The 25,167-nt window shown below is 34.3% G+C and overlaps 1 protein-coding gene and 1 long non-coding RNA gene across 10 annotated transcripts in view; one reads left to right on the top strand and one right to left on the bottom strand.

The window, feature by feature from the left end:
* LRRTM4 (leucine rich repeat transmembrane neuronal 4) overlaps positions 1–25,167 on the bottom strand; it is a 706,001-nt gene that overhangs the window by 461,241 nt on the left and 219,593 nt on the right. The window lies entirely within an intron of this gene.
* LOC112664276 (uncharacterized) overlaps positions 1–25,167 on the top strand; it is a 111,769-nt gene that overhangs the window by 1,706 nt on the left and 84,896 nt on the right. For all 7 annotated transcript variants that reach the window (XR_004806174.2, XR_004806173.2, XR_007402977.1 and 4 more), the window contains exon 2: positions 5,096–5,222. This is a non-coding gene — a long non-coding RNA (uncharacterized LOC112664276). The remainder of the gene's footprint in view (positions 1–5,095; positions 5,223–25,167) is intronic.

Raw genomic sequence — 25,167 nt, 5'->3', positions numbered from 1 at the left:
TTCCTGGCTCAGGGAGTTGAGCATCTGACTCTTGATTTAGGCTCAGGTCGTTATATCAAGGTCATGGGATTGAGCCCCGTGTCAGGCTCTGCGCTCAGCACAGAGTATGCTTGAGATTCTTCCTCTCCCTCTCCTTCAGCCCCTCCCCATCATGTGCACTCACTCTTTCTCTCTCTTAAATAAATAAATAGATAGAGAAAATATTTAAATAAAAAAAGGATAGTTTGTCTTTGGTTCCAATTCACCTTCCCTTTCATCCTGTAAAGCCATCTTTTCCCTGCCCTATATTATGCCCATTTGCATGTGTCTTTGCTTCTCCTTCTCCACCCTAGCTGGATAGTCCTTGCCACCAGTGATTTTTACTTGGCTGTTTGTTAGTTGATGACACAGGTATATTGGCACTTTAATGGAAGTGTGTTGAAAAATAGAAAGATTTTAATGTCCAAAAGAATGAATTGTTAAAAAAGAATTTCAAGCGACTTGATGAACATAATAGATATTTGTGAAGGTAAGGGATACAGAGAGAAGAGAAAGTGAGAACAGAAAGGAGTAGCAATTTACCCATCTCTGAGAAGGTACAGAATTTCCATGAAGTGAGGTCACTAAATAAGTGAATTGATCACCATTTCCAATTCTTTGGTTGTCAAAACAAAATGAATCTTGTAAATATCAAGGTTTCTTTTTTTGCAAGACACAGGTTTATTCAGAATTGTAGAAAGCCATATTTTTACATAAGATTCTATGATTTGACAGCTTTTAAAGTCATGTATTTTAGAGTACAAAGAGTTTCATTGGCACTATTTTTTAGTGAATTCCGTCTTAATATTTTCATTCTATGTGGCATAACAAATTATAATGGGACCACTTTTAATCAACTTGTTTTTTCATTCTGTTAATTTTCATGTCTATTTGGGACATCCATTAAAGTCAATATCCTTAATTTAATGGAAGATTTCCTTTTGAAGTTGCTACATTTTTTCTGCCTAAATTAACACTGAGGATATGTAATGGATGTGTTAAATAGATAATGCTATTAATGGGAAAACTGCATAAATTAAATACAAGCCTGATAATTTTCAGAGCATCTGTTTTATTTTCAACAGTTCAGATTCTTATGCAGTGAATAAGCACCTGAAGAAAATGGACCTCTACTCTGTATTGTCTATTACCCTAAATTTATAATTACTATGGCAAAACCTTATTTTAGTTTTGATATGAATTTAGCAGAAGGAAGAATATAGGCTAATATTTGATCTCAACTGGACAACACTTTCACATACACACAAAAATAACCCTAATATTTGGGGAAACCTTTGAGGGGAGTCATTCTTTAAAAAATCCTGTAAGTTGAATAGTGAATTAAGAAATTTCAGGGAATTAGATTTAAGGTTTTTAAAATGGTTAAGCAGGATAAAAAGTATAATGCTTTGTTCTAATGTTATACTTCCTCTTTAGAAGCAAAATAAGAAAGCTGGTACATAAAAGATGCAATATAAATTTTTACAGGGTTTTTTTTTTTTTTTTTTTAATTTTTTTTTTTTAATTTTATTTATTTATGATAGTCACAGAGAGAGAGAGAGAGAGGCAGAGACACAGGCAGAGGGAGAAGCAGGCTCCATGCACCGGGAGCCCGACGTGGGATTCGATCCCGGGTCTCCAGGATCGCGCCCTGGGCCAAAGGCAGGCGCCAAACCGCTGCGCCACCCAGGGATCCCCTTTTTTGCAGTTTTGTGTTTTGGTTTTGATATCTAAAGGTGTTTAGAAATAGATCAACTTATGGGCAGCCCGGTGGCTTAGTGGTTTAGTACTGCCTTCACCCCAGGGTGTGATCCTGGAGACCCAGGTTGGAGTCCCATATTGGGCTCTCTGCATGGAGCCTGCTTCTCCCTCTGCCTGTATCTCTTGCCTCTCTCTCTCTGTCTCTCATGAATAAATAAGTAAAATATTAATAAAAAATACTAGTTTAAAAAAGAATATTAGTTTAAAAAAGAAATAGATCAACTTATGAAATGCTTAAACTGCTAATTACATATTTATTATGTGTTGCTTTGACAAAATGCGTGGCCAGTTATTTGTCTTAATGTTCTGTAACCAGCATTTTTTTCTTTACTGGTAAGTACAGGATGTCTACTTCTTATTTCAGTAATAAGAAAATTTTTAGGAAATGACTGCCACAAAAAAATTTTTTTTCAGTCTCTCTTAAAAATAGAGGCTAATAATGCTTGGGATTCATTGATTTGATTACTCTGGCAGCATTTATGTTCACTCTGAGGGAAAAAAATATTAAATTTTGTATTTTCAAAGTCCTCATACTCTTGTTCTCTTTTGTTTCTTTCCCTCTTTCATATGTGAATATACATACACACAGGCATGCATGCGCACGCACGATGTTAAGCTTTTTGGCAATAAAGCAGGAGATTTTTCTATTACTCACACTATATATTACCAGATCAAACAATCTCACAAAAAGGTTAATGAGCATCTAGATAAGATGGAACCCAAGGGTTTAGTGTTCATCATGATTTTAAATGTGGCTTTGGCTTTCTGCTGTATCTGTACCTATGGCAAAATATCACAAACTGCACAGGACCATGGTGAAATCACAAGTGCAATAAAGTTCATGGTGTTTGGATGATAAATTTGCTCATTTAATCATATTTTTTATGGTTAAAATTTTTAAAAAATCAACAAAAATGCTTCCAGTTTGGTTTGGGGGATACTTTATATCACTGTTTGTTTTTTTTTTTCTCTAATGTATTCAAATACTAAAATTTAGGTACTCAATCAGTGATTTCAAGTGACATTAATAAACCTAAATTACAATGTGTCAAAAGGCTTTGACAAAAAAAAAAGTTCCCCCAAAACAATAAAAAAAAACCCTATTACTGATATTATACTAAATGCAAGATCTTAGGGATTTTTTGGCTATATTACTAACTTAAAATGGCTTTTGGATTTTTAATATTATGACCCATTCACAATATCTATGATAAGCTTAGGTATCTAATTGTTAAAATTAATATAAAGGGAGTCACAGACAAGTTAACTAAAAATAGCTATCATTAGGTCTCTCTTTCTTTCCTAAAATTCCAAAACCCAGATAACTTGACAGAGTGTATGGCTGAAAGCAAATGAAGAGTAATGAGGGTTTGGTGGCTCTCACTGTGCATGAGTTCTGTTCCCTTAACCATGGGTACCACTGCATGTGTCAGGCTCTGGGAGGGCCTCTAAAGGACACAAAGATGTGCATGAATGTGGAAGAGTACTAGACTCCTAACAGGGATGGAAATCACGTAGTATCCAAAAATCAAAACGTAAGTCTTAAAAAGAAAGAAGAGAAGTGAGAAAAGGAGAGGAGAGGAGAAGAGAGGAGAGGAGAAAAAGAAGAGAAAGAAGAGAAGAGAAGAGAAGAGAAGAGAAGAGAAGAGAAGAGAAGAGAAGAGAAGAGGAGAGAAGAGGAGAGAAGAGAAAAGAAAATGGTTGCTAAGGACATTTTAAAGCCATCCTGATGTATGCATAAGCCACTTTAGCTGCCTATAAATAATCTCCTGCCTTAAAACTTCCACAGCCCTTCTCTGTGCCACACACTTAGTACCCACCTACATTGATTTGCATTATTATTTGTTCCTGCAGGGATTTCTTTATAACTTTTAACCTAGGTTATAAAATCCTGTAAAATGAAGGTGGTATTCTATAATGTTTTGATTCTCCTTTGTCTCCAAGGCATTGATCAGTCTCTTCCATAATTGGTGTTAAATTAATTGTTGTTGATTTTTTTATAGGACCAAATATAGCCTGATGCAATCAATAGAAGCTCAGTAAATGTTCTTGAATATAATTTAAAAATATAACTGACAATCAGACAGAATTATTCTGTAGGCTATGTTATTGTGCAAAAATGCCCCAGAAAATAAAATTGGGAGCATACAAATCAATTCAAAGGGCTTACTACTATATAAATAGTAGTAAGGTTTTTAAAACTATTTTAACTCTTGTGTGGTTTCCAGAAGATCTACAGAAAGATAGGGGCCTCTAGGCACCTACAAATGAATTCCTCCTTATGCTGGACCTGATCTGTGTTCGTTCACCTTTGCTCAGCCTGAGTGACAATGCCTATCTTGTAAACTGCTATCAACTGTAAGCATTAGAAAGTTCATGGACCCTCAAGGTTAATGTGACACCAAATCAAATCGAATTGTAATCAGAGATTTTCTTAGAGGTTTTGCCTAGGGTGAGGGGTGGGGGGTGGGGGGAACTATTTACATGTGTTCAGCTTTTAGGATAAGTTTCCCTGGACTTCTCCACACTTAAGATGACAATCCTCAGGGTGCCTGGGTGGCCCAGTTGGTTAAATGTCTGACTTTGGCTCAAGTCATAACCTAAGGGTCCTGGGATGAAGTCCTGTATCAGGCTCCCTGCTCAGTGGGAAGTCTGCTTCTCCCTCTCCTTCTCCCCCATCCCACTGCTCATGCTCTGTCTTAAATAAATAACAAATAGATAAATAGATAGATAAATAAATAAATAAATAAACAGATAAATAATAAATAAATAAATAAATAAATAAATAAATAAATAAATAAAACATACTTAAAAATAGATGACAAACCTCTCCCTGTTAAGGCTTTAAGAAAGAAAGAACTGATTTTCAAAAGCTAGGAGGTAAATGGGAAACACAAAAGCCATTGAGTTGAGAAGTGTTAACTGACTTATATATAAGCAGTATAAGCAAAAGAATCAAAGTACAAAAAAAAGTACTAAATCTGCATTCAGCTACTACTCCTAGAGTTAAGTCTGTTTATTTAAAAGCTCCATATTTTTCTTTACACTAACCATGAGATTATAATTCTACGCATTAAAATAGGCCTGTGTTCTTATTTTTTAAATTTTTTTATTTGCCTAGAAGTTTCCACATTGACTATTTCAGATTCTCAGGCAAGCATTCCATGTAAAAATACATAATATGCTAAAACCTATAAAGAAAAAAAAGAAACAACGAGGCAGAGAAGGAGGAAGGAAGAAATTTTGTCATAGGAAGTATATGTAGACATGTAACTACTATAACATTTAAATATATATATATATATTTTTTCTAAAGATATATTTATCCCCAACCCAACTTGCTGGAGTAATATGGAAGGAAAAAGCTTGGAATCAGGAATGAACATGGGAGACTGAAACAACCAATATCTTCCAGCATCGAGAAGATAGAAGAGCTCTCCCTGGTAAAGGATGGGATGGGGTTGTGCAACAGTGCCTAGGACAAACAATGAGGAGAAGAAGCCAAATTTAGAGTCCAGATAAAGAGGGGAGGGTGTGGGTAAGCATGTTAGTTGCCCTATTTCACTTTGTCCTTGATATAATAGTTTTATATTCTCTATCAGTGTTCTGTGATCTTGCATGTTTACCTTTAAAACAAAATAGGCAAGCCCAGTGACTTAACAACTACAGCACACATGTCAGAGCAGAAGGGATAATCCAAAATGTGCATTTTGAAATAGTTTTCTGTAATGTGGCACATACCTCATTGTTCCATACTTTCACTTTTTGGAAACAGTTATATTCAAAACCAATTACAGATAGCAACAATGGCACAGGGAGTCTATTTTCTGGGAAAATAAATTTTACTATTTTCAGCTTTTAGTACCTGTGTCTGTATGGCAATGAAGAATACTTTGTTGTAGTTCAGTGTAAGTTTTAATCTTTCTATCTCTGATCTGGTCAATCACATCACAAAGAAAATCATTGTTTGCCTAATTGCATATTATCTCACAGGAAATTAGAACTTGTATAGTATGAAAATTTATAGGATAGAGACATAAAATAGTGAAGCTAAACAGAAGATATATCCATCTGTCTTTTAGTCAGATACCCTCTCAAACACCATAGAATATTAAAACATATACTTCGTATGTTCCATTCCTTTTCTTACCAGCATGTGGCAAGAGAAGAGTCAATGGGGAATATCCTCATGGTTAGGCTATTTGAACCCAAACCACTGGGGAGTAGTAATTTGGACATTTTCTGACTTGGACTGAGTTTAATGCACTGTTAAATTCCTCTTTTCATATGTAAAAGCAGATGATCTCATTTTCTTAAGTGACAAATGGATTCCGTACAATATAGCTCGTTCGTAGTGAACTTTACAAATGACTCACACCATATATGACTTGTGCAATTACATTTACATTTGCTTGTCATATTTACTCTAAAATGTCACTGAGTACTTTTAAAAGTAGCACTATATGGCAAACTCAAGATGAGAAAACTGTAACTATTCATTTCAGGTTAATTCCAACTCTGATTAGGCTTATAAGAAAAATAAATCAAATTCATTTGCTAGGGTTAACTGGAGTGTTTCATTTGGGATTTTTCTCTTCTCCCCTCCCACCTCATCCCACATCTCTCTCTCTCTCCCCCTGGGGAGAATCACTGCCTCAAAGTCACACTGAAAGCTAATTATCATGCTGGAAAGATGTGGCATTTTACTTGGAAAGGTCACATGGCATAGTGAAAAGAGCAGTGAACTTATAATTAGAAGTCCAAGGTTCAAAGCCCGATTCTCCTCCTGTCTGACAGGATGAGTGTGGCATAGTAGTAGCACCTCTAAAGCCCTGCTGACTTTTAACCAGCAATGTGACCTTGGGCAAAGAGAGTTGGATCTCCTTAGTTTCCTTATGACACTTTTTCTTTTTCAGCAGTTCTTGTAACAATGAAAAGATATTATACCTGTGAAACATTTATAAAAATATCAAATTTATGCACAAATGAGGACTTTAAGCACCATTTATTAAATCAAATACATCTTCTTTGCGTGTAATATTGTCCTGTGACAGCTAGATGGAGCTTAAAAATTCACCATATGTATCTCTATGCATGCTTGATTGGCACTCCTCAAATATGTTTTTCATTCATCAAGTATCTCATAGCAAGAGCTAAAAGACTGTGATTGCCAGAAAAATCAGGGTGCTAGAGCACTAAATGTCCCTGGAGAGAATATTTTCCCAAAACTACATAAAGGTGTATGGGAAGAGTTCACAAGAAAAGTAAAAAGCCAAAAATACAAATTTCAGGGTATATTCAAAGGGAGCCAAGGGGAAGTCATCCCAATATAGCTGGAGAGAAAAGTCCCAGATATATGTGGGGGATATAAATACCCCATCCACAATATCTTATTTCACCAGTTTGTAGAAGTCAGGTTAGGAAGTAGTGCACGCCATATGGACTCCACCACTTTCTGGCTCAAAATCATTTGGCATCTATTGTTTTTTTTTTTTTTTCCTCCCACGACCACCCTTATGGGCTTAGTATTTCAGCACCTGAAGCATTACAGCCCACTACCCTTAGTCAGTAAGATGCACAAGTGCCCTTTGCAAGTTGGCTCAAAGCAATGAGATTTCACTTCTCTAAACTCTTTGGTGTGATTATAATAAGCAATGGTGGTTCTGTAAAACTGAAAAAAAATTAGAATGTAATGCTTGTCTTTGGAGGCTATTACTAATTAAAAGGGTCAAAATTTATCCATCACCAAATTCTAAATCTAGGTTAGAAAGAACTACAAACATTTGAAATCCAACAAAGAGACGGTTGCTAAGATCCAATTTATGAGGTCATTAAACTCATTGTCCTTCAAGACTATCATAGACCCCAAAAACTGTTTTTCTTTCTTTCTTTCTTTCTTTCTTTCTTTCTTTCTTTCTTTCTTTCTTTCTTTCTTTCTTTCTTTCTTTCTCTTTCTTTCTTTCTTTCTTTCTTTCTTTTTTCTTCTTTCTCTTTCTTTCTTCTTTCTTGTTCTTGCTGTTCTTGCTGTTGTTGTTGTTGTTGTTGTTGTTGTTGTTCTTCTTCTTCTTCTTCTTCTTCTTTTTAGAGAAAGAGAGAGAGAACATGGCAGGGATGGAGGCAAAGGGCAGAGGTAGAGGGAGAATCTTAAGCAGGCTCCATGCCCTGCAGGAAGCCTGACATGGGACTTGATCTGAGTTGAAATCAATAGTTAGACACTTGACCATCTGAGCCATCCAGGTACCCTACCAAAAGCTCTCTGTATGGATCTCCTAAATATCTGTTGTATTAGGATCCAGGGAAAATAAATTTACTTTTTTTTTTTTTAAACCATGATGATTCTTTAAATACTTGATAATACTCCAGCTTTTTTTCCAAGCTAAATATTATTCTCTCGACCAAGTTATGTAGATTACTATTCATTGACCATTTTAACCACTCTCCTAGAACTAGTACTTGTTTGTCTACATTTCTTTCCTTTGTAGTACTCAACAGTGGATATCATAAATCAATTATTGTTTAACCATTATAATACTATAGATCATCTGCTCTTTTGGACTATATTTTACAATTCTATTACTTTAGTACATATTGCACTTGCTTTTAGATTATTCTCATGATATGACTATTATAGAGTCTAATAAAACCTCTGAATCTATTTTTTATTTTTATTACTGAGAAATTTAAATATATACAAAAGTAGACTAATATAATAAATCTCCTATATATCCATTATTCAGCTTCAACAATTTTCAACTTTTATGGGTCTTATGAAAGTTGTTTCGAATATTCTGAAGAGGAATACACATTTTTAAGCTGTCCTTTGTAAAAGCACGTATTAAACTAGAAATTGCACTAGTAAACTCATGAAAATTATCATGGAAAGGAAAAAAACAATGATTACCAAATGACAAAATTAAATTTTGTTGTTATGACATACATAATTAATTATAAGGAGTATGGTAGACAGAATAACAGCCCACTCAAAGATGTTGACTTCCTAATACCCAGAATTTATGACTATGCCAGGTTACAAAGGAAATTAGATTTGCAGATGGAATTAAGGTTGTTAAACAGCTAATGCTAAAATAGGGAGGATATCCTAGATTATTTGGATGAACTCAATATAATAATAACAAATGTGGAAAATAGAAATAGATGAGAGTCAAGGTAAGATGTAACTGTGGAAACAAGGCATGGAGAGATGTAACATTACTTGATTTTGAGATGTAATGGGGTCATGGCCAAAGTGTTCAGGTAGTCTATAGAAGCTAGAAAAAGCTAGAAAACAAATCCTCCATTACAGCCTATGGAAGGGTTCAAGCCTGTGTTGGGCTTCAAGCCTACTAAACTGTAAGATAATAAGTTTGTGTTGTTTTAAGCCATTAAGTTTGTGGGAATTTGTTATAGTAGCCAGGGAAAAGTAACTCAAAGATGCAACCTATAATGTTTATTATATCATTCAGAATATTTATTACTTCAGATACAGATTATGCCAAAACCAATTAATATATGTTTTATATTCTCATTGCTATAATTAAACATATTGCATTGAGGTAAGAATAAGTCAGGTGGCCCATCACATAGTGGTTAGGGGTGTGGTTTTGTAGTTGCATGCACTGGGTTCAAATTCCGGCTTTGCCAATTACTATCCACATGAACTTATACTAAGTAATTAATCTTCCTTTACCTCAGTTATCTAACTTGAAGAATGTGTCCAATATTTCACAGATTATGAGAATTGAGAATGCTAGAGCATACATGTAAAGCACATGGCAGTGGCTTGCACATTAAAAGTTATAAATAATTATTTTTAGTTTAATATTTTAAAGTTTACACATTACTATAAATTTTCTTTAAGTAGAAAATGCTCATAAATCCAGCTCATTTCAATTATCTTGTCAACAAAGAAAACATGAGAAAACTTGTCAACTGTCTGGCTGAAATCCAGACCTTGTCTACAGTGTCTCTAATATCTTCTGATCTATTAAGCTACTAACCCTATTAGAAGGAGAAATTGAATTAGTCTGACGTGACTTAGTTTGTGTGAACCCATATTGAAACTGAGTGGTATGTGTTCTTTCTTTCGGGTACTCACTAATAATTTCCTTTATAATTGGTTGAAGAATTTCATCTGAAATCAATGTCAATTTCATTTGGCTAATGTTTGCATAATGTCTCACTCCTCTCTATAACGTTTCACTCCAGAATCTCATGCTCAGAGCTTCTTATGATGTAAGATATTGTGAAAGTCTGTAAGCAGCTCACACTTAGCAAGATGATCCTCAGGATTCCAGACCCTCAAATTATTCATGATTTCTGGAGATTATAACAGTGTTTCCAGAGTTTATAATTTCAAGACTTCTTAAAGTCTTAATTATTTTACTAAGAAGGATTTGCAGTGAGAAGGTTAGTAACTAGCCAAGCTTCTGTGTTAAAGGTCTCCCATTTTTCTAGCCCTCTCTTCACCTCCCCAAATTTCCAAAGGTGTGAATAAGAATTGGAACCAGCTTCTGAAACACCTAATAAGTCACTTATTTTTAAATCTCAAAGCTATTTTTTATTACTGTGTTAAAAAAAACACCTAACATTAAACATGAAATCTGTCCTCTTAACAATTTCTTAAGTGGATGATAAAGTACTGTGAATTAAGTGAACAACATTATACAGAGGATCTCTAGAAAGTTTTCATCTTGAATGTCTGATGCTCTATATCCACTCAACAGCAACTTCCCCGTCCTCCTAAGCCAGTTCCTGCTAACCATCATTCTAGTTTCTGCTTCTATAAGTTCAACTATTTTAATACTTCAAATAAGTGAAATCACACAATATTTTACTTTCTATGATTGGCTTATTTAACTTAGCATAATGTCCTCAAGTTTCATCCATGTTGAAGCATATGTGAGAATTTTCTATCTGTTGCTGACTAATATTTCATTTTATATATATGCACCATATTTTCTTCTTTTTAATTTAGCTTTTCCCCCTCCTGTATTGAGACAAATTAAAATTTAATATTGTATAAAGATTAAGGTGTACAATGTAATGATTAAATATATATATATATATCAAAATGATTACCACAATGAGGTTAGTTAACATATCCTTCACCTTACATAATTTCAACTTTAGTTTGTTACTTTTGTTATGGTAAGAACATTTAAAATCCACTCTCTTAGCAACACTCTAGTGGAGGATTCAATATTGTGAACTACTGTCATCATACTATTGGATCCCTTGAAGTAATTCCTCTTATAATTTCTTATATCCCCAGAACATATTCCATTTAAAAAGTTTGTACCCTTGAACCAACATTTCCCTATTTTCCCCAACTCTCAGCCTCTGGCAACAACCAACGTATTCTGTTTCTGAGTTGAGCATTATTAGATTCTACATATAAGTGAGATCATACAGTAAGTGAGATCATACAGTATTTATTTTCCCCTAAACTATTTCACTTAAAATAAAGCCCTCAAAGTTCATCTGTGTTGTTACAGATGTCAAAATTCATCCCCCCCCTCCCCCAGCTAATTAGTACCTCATTGTGTATTTATGCCAGATTTTCTTTTTCAATTAATCCACTGATGGGCACTTAAGGTTCTTTTCATTTCTTGGCGATTGTGAATAACATTTCAATGAACATGAGCATGTGATGATCTATTCAAGATACTGCTTTCAGTTCTTTAGGATAAATATTCAGAGGTGGAAATGCTGGAACATATGGTAGTTCTATTTTTAATTTTTGAGGAATCTCCACATTATTTTCCATCATGGCTGCAACATTTTGCATTCAAGGTTTCTCTCTAAGATTTTATCTATTTATTTATTTATTTGAGAGAGAGAGAGAGAGCACGAGACAGAGCACATAAGTGGAGAGGAGGGGCAGAGGGAGAGAGAGAAGCTGACTCCCCGCTGAGCAAGGAGAAGGAGATGGGGCTTGATCCCAGGACCCCTGGATGAAAACTTGAGCCCAAAGCAAACAATCCACTGAGCCACTCAAGTGCCTTTACATTCTAGATTTCTTGACTAAAGCTTCCATAGATCACAATTAGGGCAATACTAGTGCTTTCTCATCTTGCTATCTTCAAACATCTACTGAAGAACTGTGAGCCACCATGTCTGAAATTTTGATTCGTTAATTAAACAAATTTATAAAGGTAAATTTAGAATTAGTAGGGGTGAAATAAGTTTCACATATCAACCTCTTATGTGGCCCAGCTTTGACCATGAAAAGACTGATTTGATTTGTGATTTAGGTAATAGGTTTGTCAATTTGCAACTGTTCCTAATTGCTAAGTTCTCATTAGGTGGGAAAAAAAAAAAAAAAGCATGACAGAAATTATATATATTATATATCAGCATTAGCCTTTCAATTGTGGACAGGTACATGCAAATGGGTGAGATAGAACCCCTGACTTAGGTAACTTTTGTCATGCTCCATGAAATAGTTAAAAATAAATGTAGATGAATTCTCAAACAACTTTTGATTGTTTATATACAACTTTATTCATACTGTCTTGTTTTGTTTTTAATAGAGTCTAGCCTTGTGTTGTTCCCTACATATGTAAAAACAGTGCCTTGCAACTGCTTAAGTGGATTCTGATATTGTATTACTGTGTTCCTTTCTTTGTCCAACAAGCAAAACTCACCCTTTAGGAGTTTATAGATAATAGCTACTTATTGTCTGAGTTTTTCCCCGGGATATGTGTCACATGGGAAGAAGATATACCTATAATAATGAATATATCAAAGGTGCACAAAATGGGGGCACCTGGGTGGCACAGTTGGTTAAACTTCTGGCTTCGGCTCAGGTCATGATCCCAGGGTCCTGGGATGCAGTCTGGCATCAGGCTCCCTGCTCAGCTCTCTCTCCCTCTGCTCCCCACCCCTGCTCGTGCTCTCACTCTCGCTCACTCTCTTTCTCAAATAAATAAGTAAAATCTTTTATTTAAAAAAAGGTGCACAAAATAATCTATTAATAATTATCATAGTGTACTCCTTGTCCCAGGGAATAATATTCTATTAGTATTAGTTAAAGTCAGATGATTACATATCCTAGAAAAATCCAAGCTTATCTAAACTGATGAATTATACAGTTTTATTGCAAATGTTTAATGTTTTTCTCTTTCAATCTAATGTCTTTTCCTTATGAAAAGACAACTATATTTAAAATTCCATGTGGACAGGTGATATATTTATTCTTCTAAAATGTCAGCAAATCATTGAAATATGAATAGATACATAGTAAGCATGGTATGCGTTCTCGAGAGGCAGCCTGGGTGGCTCAGCGGTTTAGTGCCTCCTTCAGCCCAGGGCCTTATCCTGAAGACCTGGGATCGAGTCCCACATCAGGCTTCCCTGCATGGAGCCTGCTTCTTCCAATGCCTGTCTTTGCCTCTCTCTCTCTCTCTCTGTCTTTCTCTCTGTGTCTCTCATGAATAAATAAATAAAAATATGGGATGAGCACTGAGTGTTATTCTGTATGTTGACAAATTGAACACCAATAAAATAAATTTATTAAAAAAATAAAAATAAATAAAAATAAAATAAAAATAAAAAAATAAAAAAAATACGATCTTGAATAATCCCAATATTCCAAGCCAGATAGTCTCTGGCGCTGTCACTCCATTCTGCAGGTGATTAGGCACTTTTTCTGAAGATCCTATTCAAAGTTAATGATGAAGTCAGGAATGGAATTTGTTTCCTAAATCCTTCTGTGTTCTTTCTGCCCTAACATGGCACTTGCTTACACAATTTCACAGTAGTATGGATTTTAAGGAAATTAGAAAATGAAGAAATCAAGGGAAACTGAATGTTGATAATCTCAACAGTCCTTGAATTCTGCTTATCTACCACTAAACAGGCAATTCACTCAGAAGCTAGGGAAACCTTAATACACTCATCAAAGTCCTCTTTACAATTACAGAGATATTAAAGAAAGTGTCCAACAGTGAGAGGTGAATCTTAAGTAGTTTAAAGATTGCATTTAGATGATGAAGATAAGAGCAATAATACTTAATGCTACTATAGAGCCTTTATTCCTGGAGGCTCAGAGTATTTAACTAAAGGTCAAATGATATAAACCCCTGATAGCTACAAAACTAGGCTGAAAAACTTTATCTATTCTAATAATATTTTGTGGGGTTTTTTCTGCCCTTTTATTTTCCTGCAGTCGGCATTTCCAATACCTAGCCATGAGCATTCTAGCACAAATTTTCTTTAAAAAAATGGGGTTATTTTCAACTTGCAATAAAATGAAATGCCTTAGTGCCTTGTTAAATGACTGTTGAGAATAATTAAATCTATGTAAATTTAATTCCACCCCAACACAAAATTTTTAAAAATTCTATTTAGCCAATAGAAACATAAAAATATAGAAGCATGAGTAATTGCAAGCAAACATTACAAACATCCTGTAAGAAGGAGAAATACTAAAAAGAGGTCCTGATAGTCTAAAATAGAAGAGGACAAGCAAACACAAACTTTTAGATATTGTAAGCCTTGTAATTTTTGCCAATTACATATATCTCCATCTTCACAACATAGGATAAAACAAGCCCTACTGGGCGGCAACACTATAAAATGAATGTGAATCTATGCTTAAAGAAGTAACAGAGAAGTCTGCACTGCCAGACAAAATAAAACAAAATATTTTCCTTAAATATAAATAACAGTTTTCTTACATGAATTATATATGTCTAACTTTATATTTCATGGCACGTTAAACTGCCCTGGATGTGGTTGATAGGAAGATTATAATCTAATAAACTTTGGAAAGATTATAATCTTGTATATGGCAAACTTGTATGTTTCCTGCTATTGACAGAGAAGAAAGAATACTGTGAATCTGCTGAATTGAGGAATTGCTTCAGCCATGTAAACTCAGCTGGGGTATGGAAATCAAACTCAAGAATTTTGGATGCCTGGGTGGCTCAGTTGGTTAAGCATCTACCTTCAGCTCAAGTTATGATCCCAGGATCCTGGGATCGAGTTCCACATTAGGCATCCAGCTCCCTGCTCAGCAGGGACCTGCTTCCCCCTCTACCTCTCCACCTGCTTATGATCTTTCTCTCTCTGTCTCTCTCAAATAAATAAAATATTTAAGAAAAATTTAAAAATAAAATCTAGATTTTTTTTAAGAAGTTAGTCTCTATTCTTCATACTGAATAACTTAGTAAAACAAAAAGTGTTTTTAAATGCATAAAACACAAGGCAAAGTTTGTTAATAAATCATTCTAAGTAATTTTTATGAATTGCTTTTAAGAGATATTAGTTAAGAATTTTAACTATTAATCATTACTCTTTTTATCTAACTAAAAAAAATTACTTAAAATCATAATATCATAAAACTAATCTAATTAATTAAAAACATACTAAATGTTAACTAATATTTTGGCCTTTAAGCATCTGCTACTTTAACATTATATAAAACACAAATGATTTTTTCTCTCAATTGGCAGTTTTCCTTCACTATAAATCTCCACCTCCACCAATATATGTATATATATTGATAAAATACTCTGGCAAGAAAGAATGTCATATTATAGAAACTATGCAGTAATATAAAGACAGTTGAGAGTTTCTATTTTAAATTAGTATCTCAATAAGAATCCTTAATTTAATCTAGACCAGATTTCATAAAAATACACATTAAGACAATGGGAGAAATTCTAACTAAAGAGATATCTCAGATTTGTCATTTTTTTTAGACGTAAAAATGACATTAATTGAAGCTTATAGCATACATAAAGGAAAATCTATTCAAAATTAATTGTTTTAATTTTTCCTGCCCAGTCGTATCTTTGACTATCTAAGTTGGCACAAGTGGGAAAAGCAGATGGAGAAAATCAATTAAAATGTGTTCATAGCTGTAATCCCCAAGCAAGACCTTGCCCATTGGATGAGTCAGTGCTAGTTATACAATGCAGCATCTATACACAGGCAAAGCCTGCATAGGTTACCCAGGAGCAAAAAAGGGAAAAATACTATGGAAATTCAGTAAGGGAACTACAGTTTGTTTTTGATTTGTTTGTTCTACACACTGTTTCAGAATATAGAGAACCAAGCAGTCATGGAAGAGAATGATACTGTCACAGAATAAGAGAGGAAATATTGTTAATATCTATTACAAACAAGGAGCTCTTCATAGCATCCCATCTTCTACACTGAAATCATGTATATACCTATATGTAAAAGTTATCCAAAACACAAGTGTACAAAAAAGGGAAATCCATTCATATTTGAACACCGGACAAATCTGTTGTCTGTACATTCTTTAAGGATGAGTAAAAACAAAAGACAGAAAGCTACAAATAACTGGTCCTAATTTTTAGGAAAAAAAGGAAAATAAAAGCTTCTTCATGATTTGGGGGACAAGCTTACCTTTGAATGTGACTCAAAGGAATCTTCAGAATGAAAACCCAGAAAACTGACATACCGAGTAGATAACAACAGAGCATGATCCCCATCAATCAGACGCAGAGTATAAAACACAATGAATAGTTTTAAAAAATTAGATAAAATAATAAATTTAAAAGAGAAACACAAAAAGGAGTAAAATAATTTAAAAATTAAATTAATTTTAATTAATTAAATTTTTAAAAAAATTAATTTTTAAATGGAATTTCAATGTAATTTAGAGACAAATAACATACATAATGTTTAGAAAAATGGTAGAGAAAACAAATGTTTTTAAGAAGATAAAAATAAATTATATTGAGAGAGAGTAGCATAGATATGCTAAAGTGAACAGAATATGACAAGTTGATGTTTTCAAAGGGAAGATGAAAAATAAAAAGAACAGAAATGAAAAAGCAATGGCTTATTAGAAGAGAATATTCATAAACTATGAAAATTATTATACATACGGGCTTTAAGAATTCATTATTTTCTAGAGTAATATGTCTAATACATCAACATACCATTACAGTGTTTTTGACCTATTAAACACAAAGTCAAGGAAAAGGAAAAAAAATTAAAGGAATAAATATTTGTCTTCAAAATTTTACACTTCAATTTTTGTGGGTGGAGGTACAAAAATGAACTTATAAGTTATTACCACATTACTTATCTTTAACTTTGGGAAAGAAAAAACATAAAGACACAATGGACCAATAAATATGCTGCTTACCCATTAAAATAAAACATTATTTTCCATTTATGATATTTGGGTTTTTTAAAAGACTGATTGATTGACTTTAGAGAGAGAGGGATAATGTGGAGGGACAAGCAGAGGGAGAGAATCTTAAGCAGACTCTCCACTGAGCATAGAGGCCCCATTAAGCAGATCTTACCACCCATGAGACCATGACCTATGCCAAAACCAAGAATTGAACGCTCAGCCAACTGAACCACTCGGATGCCCCTGCCATTTAAAATATTTGAAAATTAATAGTTGTTTTCTGATACACAAGTACTTTTACAATATAATGTCAGAGCTTTCTTTTTTAAGTTACAACTCTTAGGTGTATTTATAGTTGTATCCTTTCATTAAAAAACAATACTACAGACAGTCCCTAACTTATGATGGTTTGATTTATAATTTTTTGACTTTACAGTGGTACAAAGCAATATGCATTCAGTCGAAGCTGTACTTCAAACTTTGAATTTGGATTTTTGCCCAGTCTAGCAATTTGCAGTGTGAAACTCTCTCTTGTGATGCTGGGCAGCCGTAGTGAGCAACAGCTCTCATTTAGCCATGCCATCACAAGAGTCAACAACCTAAATACTTACCACCATTCTGTACCCATACATCCATTCTGGTTTTCAGTTTCAGTACAATATTCAATAAATTATGGGAGATATGTAATACTTTATTTTATTTATTTATTTTTAAAGATTTTCTTTATTTATTCATGAGAGACAGACAGAGAGGCAGAGACATAGGCAGAGGCAGAAGCAGGCTCCCTGTGAGGAACTTGATATAGCACTTGATCCCAGGACCCTGGGGATCATGACCTGAGCCAAAGGCAGATGCTCAACCACTGAGCCACCCAGGCATCCGTGTAATAATTTATTTTAAAATAGGCTTTGTTATATAATTCTGCCCAACTGTAGGTAATATAAGTGTTCTGAGCATGTTTAAGGTAGGCTAGATTGAGCTATGATGTTCAGTAGGCTAAATGTATTAAAAGTATTTTTGACTTATGGTTTTTCAATTTATGGCAGATTTATCAAACATAACCCCATTGTAAGTCAAGGAAGATCTGTATATACATGAACTGGAATGGAACTTGCCCAGTATCACCAAGATGTGAAGGAGGTTTTCACAGAGTGGTAGTAGTATCATGCATTTTTTCTTCAGTTCTTTTTTTCCCCCTTGCTATAATAAAATGTCTTAATTCAGGCACTAATACAAAATAGATGTTTTTATTTTCAAAAGGAAAATTTGAAAGATAATGAATTTATAGCCCTGACATTTCTAAACTTGTGTACAAAAACAGTTTGTTAAGTGACTGTACTCCTCATTAACTACATATTTACACTTAAATTGAAACATTAATGCTTGCGTTATATGCTATGCGATTACCATAATCCCTGGAGCTACTATCATAACCCTGATTAACATTTATATTAACCATGAGCTTCATAATGCACAGTTGACAAAGAAACCTGTGTTGTTGTTGTTTTTTAAATCTCATGCTAACAATAACGCTTGCAGGATCAAGAAGGTATGTTTGTGTTCTTAGGAATTGCTTGGTGGGCAATCTTGGTTACTACTGACAACTTGGATTCTGGGGCTTATACTCAGGCCTATTTTTGTCTCCAGAGTGGGCATGCTAGTTGAATTTCTTATTTAATGAATATACAGTAAGATGTTTTCTATTAAGTTCTGTTTGAAATAAGAACATTCCAGAGTTTAAAAACTCTGAGGTAAATCTTTATTTACTATGAAGAACCACACAAAATTAATCTCTTTTGCCATTTTCCATATTTCTCAAAAGAGTGTTCCTTTATCCTTTCTTTTGGTCATTTGCTCCTAGCTAATTTATCTCTTACTCCTAAAGGGAAAACTCATGAAAAACTTCCAGGAGGAATTACTGTCTGATGGTAATATTAAGAGGGGTTTTATTTCTTATTGGTTGACTTTGTTTGCTTAATTTTTTTAATGCTTTGTAAGCAATCTTAAATATTTTGTGAACCGAAACAGTGTGGAAATTAATGGAAACATATACAAGGCTGGAAGGGGGATCTTAAACTGTGTGATTCATTAGACACAATGCAGCAGGTGAAAATCCCAGTCGACATAAATGTGGATGCACTATCAGTCGCAGTAATTATTAGGTGATACATTTTCCAGCCATCATATGCTATGTTCAAGAGAGGTTAACATGTACTTTACAACTTTCCTTGGATACTTGAATTCATCCACAACGGTGACCTATTGCTTTCAAAGTCCAAGCTCAAGAATTAGCACCTGAATCCCTTTACCATATGCCCTACCTATAATTCTTGCTTTCTTTTCTTCTTGCCTTCCCTACAGTATCAGGATTTCTTAAATGTTCCAGCCACACTCACTTACTTACAGTTCTTAGAATTTGTGTTCCATACTTCACTTGCTCCCCAAAATGTCTATTACTCCTGAGTTGCCAATGATCAGGAGCTCTGGCAAACTTCTATCTCAGTTCAACAAAAACTTCATACAGTAGGACATTACTACTTGGCTACAGGACCCCTTTTAGCCCAGCGCAGGTATAACTCCAGATCCATCCAACTGAGTAAGGTAGGGATGGCACCCTATTCAACAGTGTGTCCCCAGCAGATGGAGTTTAATAGCTGCCATAAATTTTCTTTAATACTAAGAAAATTATTTGACATTTTATTATACAGGTGGGAGATAGAAATAAAACTGTAGTTATGTTAATAGGGATAGGACTATACCTCCCCATTAAGCATACTATGGTCAACTAAAATTGTGGTACAGCCCGAACAGTTTGAAATGAAATGTGGAGTTTTGTGAGTTAAAAATAAAGAGTGCCGGGATCCCTGGGTGGCGCAGTGGTTTGGCGCCTGCCTTTGGCCCAGGGTACGATCTTGGAGACCTGGGATCGAATCCCACATTGGGCTCCCGGTGCATGGAGCCTGCTTCTCCCTCTGCCTATGTCTCTGCCTTTCTCTCTCTCTCTCTGTGACTATCATAAAAAAAAAAAAAAAAAGAGTGCCATAAAATAATGTTAAAAGAATAGAAAATAGAAAGTCAACAAAGATCTTAGTATTAATTTATACTATTGGTTCCTCAAATTCTACGTTGTCTATTTTTGATATACTCTTAATTCAAAAATACAGTTCAACTTTTAAGAATCCATGAAATGATAATTTTGTTTATATTTAAATGGGTATTTTATTTACTTCCAATGACATCAACTTAAATGATTGCCAGCAAAGATCAAAAGCCTAAAAGTATCATAACACGATTCACATATAAATATTTAGCAGAGTTTCTGTATGCATCAGAATTTTAGATAAGAAAAAAAAATTGAAAAGAAGAAGAAAATGAGCAAACCTATATCAAGTGGTCATTATATTTTAGCATGTGGCCCATATTTTTCTATTTAATAAGTCTTAAGCTGTTATTTCCTTTTTCTTTTGAATTCTCAAATAAAAATTCAACTCCATTACATTATTTCTCTAAAACACATAACCAGTTAGAGAGTTGGAAACTTAATCCAGACCACACACCTTTAAATTCAGTATGCTTTTTAAATATACTATATTGTATCAAAAGAATTTTTTTTTAGTTTTGTATCAAACCACTGCATTGAGCTTGTATGCTTGATTCCTTTCCTTTCCAAATTCTCATGTAGGAGATATAGGAGATATAGGAAAATAAGACACTCTGCATGTGGAACCAAATTGTAGAATTAGAAGAGAAAAATGTAGAACCAAATGTAGAATCAGTAGGGGAAAAAAAAGACACCAAGTAAGAAATTGTAGAATCAAAATGTAGATTCAAAGTAGAACCAAAATATAGAACCAAAATGTAGAATTCGAAGGGGGAAAAAAAAAGTCAGCAAATAAGAAATTGAGGAATTTTCCCAAGGTATAGCAAAAATGGGATCCAAATGAGAATAGTAGCAATTATGACCAAAAGATAATGAGCTAAAATTTTTGGGAACTTATTTTTTTTCCAAATGAAAACACATACAAGACAGAAAGAAAAATACTAAACGATAATTCATTAGCCACAGCATGTGCCAAGCACTATGACCATTACATAGCTCATGTCATTAAAAGAAAAAGCAGAGAAGGGGATAAGTGGAGAATTTTTCCAGAAATCCATATAATAGAAATTTGGAGATACCCAAAAAATGAGATAGATGTCTGTTAACGTGAAAATATGAATACTGTAATTGACACACTCTTGATCAAGATATAAATAAGCACAGGTTAAGTTTACTACATATGTCATATGGAATTTTGAGAGGCAAACAAGAAAGAATCAGAAATGGAAGAAAAGAATGAATATTTATGCAGAAGAATGTCATGATTGATCTTTCTAGTGCTTATTCACATTTATACTCTTTTTGGATATATGGAAGGAAAGCACTTCTCCATCACTTGGTGTTATGTCACTAACTGTGGCTAATGAACTATGGCCAAATAATTTAATTGCTGGTGTGGATCCCTGCAGCACTACTAGCCCATTTTCTGTAATGGTAAAACTCGATACCTCACAATGACATGGTGGAACTTCCGCCAGCCTAGGATCCCTGAGGGACTAAGGGAAGCAAACCTTTCCATTGAAAAGTATGGAGTATAAGGGAAAAGTGTTCTAACCCACTAAAATTTTGTTTTGCTATTATCATAGCCTAGAGTAGTCAAGGAATGTGTGCTTATGCCACATACCTTTATATCACATATGCATACATATGTGTGTGTCTGTGCATGTGTGTGTGTATCAAAAACATTAAATTCTTCCTTATTTCTGGATGGTAAACATTTATGCTATTTTATCATTATTCTTTGTTTTTTGTTTTTTTTTGTTTTTTGTATTTTTTTTTGGTAAATGCAATCAGATGGCATACACTACATGTAGAATAACTTATTCAATTAGTAAACAGTGGCTGATTTTTGGAGAAAAAATAAGGCGGGCAATGGTTCTTGAATATTTGCTTTCCATCTATATCATGAGCCATATTTATAATAAATTTATCAAGTATAGAATACCTGTGATTCCCTGTTACAATAAAAATTAGAATATATCTAATTTTCAGAGATATTAAGAATCCATGCATTTGGTAAACCTGTTCATTTATAAACTAAACATTTTATCTTAGCACTTGGAAGGATGATGACAGTAAGCAGTATCAGTAAAGAGAAGGGTTAATAAACACAACCTTTTTCTGTTTGACAAGATGTTGGAATAACAAAAGTAGATATAAAGCTTAAAGACAGTCTTATATATGTCTTCAAAACCTAACTACATGGAATTTATCTTTTGAGTGAGCAGGAGAGTGCACATTAATGTATACCAGCGAGACACTTTTCTTGTCCTACTTGTAACAAGACTCCAGTGTGACCTGAATGGCTCCCTAGTGCTTGGATTTATATTCTTCTCAGAGGCATTGGATATTGTATTTCACTACAAAGAGCTAAAAACATTGCAATCATTATTTATAAATCTTTTAGAAAAATGCATTTTCTTAGCAGCAACTATGGCAACAGGGAACTGGAAATGACACTGGAAAAGAATGGAGCTCAGTTGCAGTGGGTAATGCACGCAGGATTTATATTCTACCAACATCTATATTTTAAAACTGGAAAAACCTAAACAAATATTTGCTAGATATAATTATTTTCTATATTTAGTCCATGTATTCCACTTAACTAACTTTTAAATGCTGTAATAGGAAATACATTTACTTAATCTTCATGAAAAATACAGATATAAAATGACTCCAGATGATCGAAATTGTCTTATTTCTAAGGTACAGTCAACTTTACATATTTGTAATAATATTAGCATTTCTTTTCCCTTTCTTAAAGATTAATTTGAGGGAGAGACTGTATGCATGCATGCGGGACATGGGGGGATAGAGGGAGAGAGATAATCACAAGCCGACTCCTCACTGAGTGTGGAGCCTGACACGGGGCTCAGTTACCTGACCTCGAGCTCATGCCTCAGAGGCTCAGCCAGCTGAGCCACCTATGCACCCCACAATAATTATAGCATTTCTAATCACAGTGCTTGTATTATTGTCACTCATAGATTTAATAAACTATTTCTAGATTGAAGATACGGTCCTTCTTTACAAGTGTTAATTGAAGCAAATGTGATTTTTTTAAAATCTTTTACATATTATTTAAGCATATACCTGTGGTACCCTCTTATATTCCATTAGACACCGAAGTAGTTTATTTCTTAGCAATTGTTGAGTATTCTTGTATGGATCAGCACTGTCAGGGCCATGTTAACAGGTTTAGGCAGGGTCCTCCTCCAGGAATAATACTGACTAATTAATATAACCCATTATATGACTTCACCATTATTGTATCAGTTTGTTAGGTCAACCAAAAGATTAGTACATACTGGGTTTAAACCACAGAAATTTATCTTTTAACAGTTCTGGAGGTTAGAAGTTCAAGATTAAGGCATTTTTCAGCAGGGCTGGTTGCTCCTGAGGGTTATGAGAGAGAATCTGTTCAGGGCCTCTCTCATCAAGTGATCCTGGGAATCAGCATCAAAGAGAGGGTTCTCTACCCTCCAAGCTTCATCACAACCCTACCAGGGAATGGAAATTCCTCCAGTATTCTGGCATTCTGGCATTGTTAAATCCTGGGGGCTTTTTTGTTTGTCTGTTTTTGCTACATATTGCCTTTGCATTTATATGGAGATTTTTCCTCAAATATTTCAGATGTCATAAATGGACTGCAGAAATCCTTTCCTTCTCTTTATATTTAAAAATTATCTTTTGGGGATCCCTGGGTGGCGCAGCGGTTTGGCGCCTGCCTTTGGCCCAGGGCGCGATCCTGGAGACCCGGGATCGAATCCCACGTCAGGCTCCCGGGGCATGGAGCCTGCTTCTCCCTCTGCCTGTGTCTCTGCCTCTCTCTCTCTCTCTGTGACTATCATAAATAAATAAAAAAAATTAAAAAAAAAATTATCTTTTGCATGAGTCTTGTAGCATAGTAAATAAAAAGAACAGTTTGATATATGTAGGTCTATAAAAAATTTGCTAAAATGTCATGAGATTGGTTACTTGATATGCAGAAATCGATCTAGTTATTCTATAATTACCACATTTTGTTTCATATCTGAGAAGGTTAGTACTTTCCATTTAGGGGTATTATCTATAAAGGGAGAGGAGAAAGAGAAAACTATGGACAGACTTGAGAAGGTTGATCTTAGGGACCTTGCTCAAACATGGACCAGCCAGTGTTTTCTTCTTTTCTTCTCTCTTTCTGTATCTTGGGACTCAGAGATTAAGCAAGCCTGGCTTGTTCTTTGATCTATACCTAGGAGTTCTTCTCCTACCAAGCTTAGCTATGGTCTTTTCAGAAGCCCCTAGATGCTGTCCCTGAAGGCATTCATACCAAGGATTCTTAGATTTTTTTATTGTTTTAATTACAGAATAAATAGAACAGAACTTTAAAATAAATTAATAATAATATAATGAGGGAAGTTTTTTGCTTGAGTATTATCCCTACTCTTAATCGATTAAGTATAGGTTCTCCCAATTAAGTATAGGTTATCCAAACTAACAATATCTTGTAATTACAGTGCTACATTAGGACTGACACAAGATCATGTGGTCCAAAATTTACACAACTAAAAAGAAAATAAACTGCCTCTTTTTCTCTCTTTTATCAAATCTTGTATCATTCCCCAAAGAAGGTTGAATTTCTTTTTTTGTTGGTTCAAGCTTTTATTTAAAATCTACTTAGTTAACACATAGTGCAATGTTGGTTACAGGAGTAGAATTTAGTGATTCATCCCTTCATGTAACTCCCAGTGCTCAACACAAGTGCCCTCCTTAATCCCTATCATCCACATAGACATCCTCCACCCACATGCCCTCCAGCAACCCTATTTGTTCTCTATAGTTAAGACTATCTTATGATTTGCCTCCCCCTCTCTCTTTTCCTTCTCTAATTATACACAGAACCATATGGAATTAAGTATGATGGATAAACATGTGACCTGTATGAAATTCAAAGAGAAGAAAGCATATTTTACCTTTCAATAGATAATCCAAGATCAAGAGACAAGTGAATTGATTGGACATTGAGAGTAACATTGCCTAGAGTTCTACAAGGACCTATTGTCAAAGGAAGACAATCTAATTAAGATGGACAAGTGTCTAAAAAATTATTTCACATGAAACCACTTAGAAAATGTTTAAATCATTTCTCAGACTTTGCTTCCGACGTAATGGAATCCAAGGATGGATA

The sequence above is a fragment of the Canis lupus genome, chromosome 17 (genome assembly GCF_003254725.2).
Source record: "Canis lupus dingo isolate Sandy chromosome 17, ASM325472v2, whole genome shotgun sequence".
Lineage (NCBI taxonomy): Eukaryota > Metazoa > Chordata > Mammalia > Carnivora > Canidae > Canis > Canis lupus.
Note: the sequence above shows the minus strand (reverse complement) of the source record. Positions and strands in the feature narration are given on the sequence as shown.